We start from the raw sequence: 3,047 nt of genomic DNA, 5'->3' as shown, positions 1-3,047 counted from the left end.
CTATGAGTCGGTTCCGACTCGATGGCACCTGACAACAAGAAGTCAGTTTTGACTCATAGTGACACTATATATGGTTTTGTACACTTTTTAAATATTTGAGGGAGCAAAAATCTTCATCTTTCTCCCAAAGAGTGTTTGGCAGGTTCAAATCATGGACCTTGTTGGTTGAAGTCCAATGCTTATCATATGTAGTATCCTGTTCTTATTGTTATTAAGTGCAGTGGAGTAAATTTGGACTCATAACTTCCCTATATAGGATTTCTGATGAGTGACTGATGAGTTTGAACCACCAGTCATACAGTTCAAACCAACCTGTGGTTCAATTATTATTCTACAACACCACACCAGGACTCCAGCCATAAATATATCCAAATTCCCATCTTTTTAATAGAGATATCATACAGAATTACCAACAGATTCTGCTTTGTTTTGGCATAATTTTTAATAATATCTTCCAATTCATTCTCATATACAGTATTCTTCATTGTCTTAGCATCAGTTCTTCCTATAGATTTAAGTGAAAGAAGAAACTCTCAAATGTTAGTTAAATAAACTGAATAAAATGTAAAAATGTCAGGAAATTGAGAATATTCAAGACTGAAAATGTAACTTACATCATTTAAAACAAAAAGAAATGCAATATCTGAAGAGAACTCACCAGTTAAGGAATAATTGGAAATAAATAGTACACAAACCAACTCTTTAGATTTGTATTATAATGAGGCAAGATTGCATCCAGCATACTATGCTAAAATGATGGTCTGCGACTGACCATTAAATGCAGACTAAAAATGTTTCAATTATTTTCTAATGCCAATACACTAGTAATTGAATTATGCAAAATGACATCCCATTAACACCCAGTTAACTGCTTGAATCAATAGCAATAATTTCACTCTAATTTCATCTCAAATAATTAGTAGTGATTATAAATCTATAAGCTTCAGAGTAAGGTTAGATAAAAATGATTCCTCATTATGTCTTAAGTGATATGGCAAGCGTTTATATATATAGTTGATCCTATTGGATAAGAGACATATGTAACCTCACTTATATTAAATTGTTCTCTAATATTAGTCATAATAGGCAGATAATATCTTTTTTTCTTATCATTCTACCTCAATGTTGAAAGCCTGCTTAAAGCATGATCTAGATTTATGTATATTCTACTTTTATTGATATGGTATGGTCATTATAATACCACCCTGTATTAGCAATTATGACTTTATAGTAAACTTCATAACCAGATAGTCTTTTAGCTTTGATTTATTTCAAGATTTTTGTATTCTTACACCTTATTCTAACTATTACTTGTACCAGTTTAAAAATATTTTTTATTATAACTTCCTTACAGTTTTGTTTCTTCTTTTCCAATCTTTATCATTTGTAGTCATCTTTCTTATTTTACTCAACCGATTTGATCAACTAGTGTGGCATTTAGCAAGAGCAGGTGTTTTGAAGTTAGACTAGCAAAACATTTTATATTCTGGAAAGAGAATTTTATCACTGTCATTATTTAGAATTTCTGTCATATTATAATAATAGAAAGAAGTCGTTGATTAGCATAGGCAAGTAAGCACTTGACTAGTAGCCCAAAGATTGGTCATTCAGAGGTGCCCTGTAAGACAGGTCTAGTGATCTACTATCAAGAGGTCACAACTTTGAAAACTCTATGGAGCAGTTCTACTCATTACATTAGGCTCACCATGAATCTAAGCCACTCTCCTTCAAATAAAAACAATACGATGATATTGCAAAAAAGACACACACACACAAGAAAAGAAAACCTGAGTAACTCCTGTGCTGGATCACTATGAGTTGTAACTGAGACCAGCGCACATAACCACCATAACCAATGCCAATTTTAGTTCAGCATTTTTATTATTCACAACGTTAAAAAGTTGCCCCCTAACAATCTAGGCTTAGTTACACATATTCATTTAAAGAGTAATTAAATGGGTTATGATTAATTAATATTAACCTGAAAACATTTAATTTTTATTCTCCTGTATATTAAAAGTGTATTATTGCTAGTTATATGGCTACAGACTCTCTCTTTTTAAAAAATTTTAGTATAATAAAGACATTTTATCACCTTCTGTCTTCTATCATTTCTGTTGAGACTTAAACTGTTATTCTTACAAGTGTTTCATATTATGTACTGTCTTTGTTTCTCTTTGACTTATTTTAAGATTGTTTTTTTATTTTTGATGGTCAAAAATTTGACTATGATGTGTTTAGATGTGATTTCATTTATTCTGTTTAATATTTTACTGAGTTACTTTGGTATGTGATTTTATATCTTTTATCAATTTTGGGAAATTCTTGGCCATTGACTCTTGGGTATTTTTTCTGCCCCATTGTCTATCTCCTCTCTTTCTGACTTCAGTTATATATGTGGCAGTTCAATAAATACAATAGGTCAATGAATACCATTTTAATGTCCACATTTACAATAGGTCAATAAACACAATTATTTATAAATAATAGATTAGATAGCTATAGATAAAATAGTTAAAATTTAACACTGCAATTAAATGACTCAAGATTGAGTTCTTTAAGTTATTTCTTCTACATTAAGTACTTATATTTTCTTGCTTCTTTCATATGAGATATTATTTTTTATTCTATGCCATACATTGGAAGCCTGGTGGCACTGTTTGATAAGTACTGAACTGCTAGTTACAAGGTTTGTAGTTTAAACCCACCAGTTGCTCCTTGGTAGGAAGATGAGACTTTCTGCTCTGTTAAAGATTTATAGTCTCCGGTATTCAACCTCAATGTTGTAAGCCTACTTAAAACATGTTGCATTGTAGCCTCTTCCTCAGAAACTCTATACAGAGTCACTATGAGTTTGAAACTACATGATGTCAGTGGGTTTGGTTTTTGGTTTAAAGATCCTTAGTGGTGCACTTGTCTGCTAATGAAAAGGCTAGCAGTTCAAACCTCCAAGACCCACTCTAGGGGAGTAAGATAAAGAAATCTCCTTCTGCAAAAAAAAATTTACAGAGAACAAACAAGGTGGTGGATCGGGTGGACGTATAGCA

This window comes from Chrysochloris asiatica, unplaced genomic scaffold, assembly GCF_000296735.1.
Source record: "Chrysochloris asiatica unplaced genomic scaffold, ChrAsi1.0 scaffold00066, whole genome shotgun sequence".
Classification (NCBI taxonomy): Eukaryota; Metazoa; Chordata; class Mammalia; order Afrosoricida; family Chrysochloridae; genus Chrysochloris; species Chrysochloris asiatica.
This window is presented reverse-complemented; position numbering follows the sequence as displayed.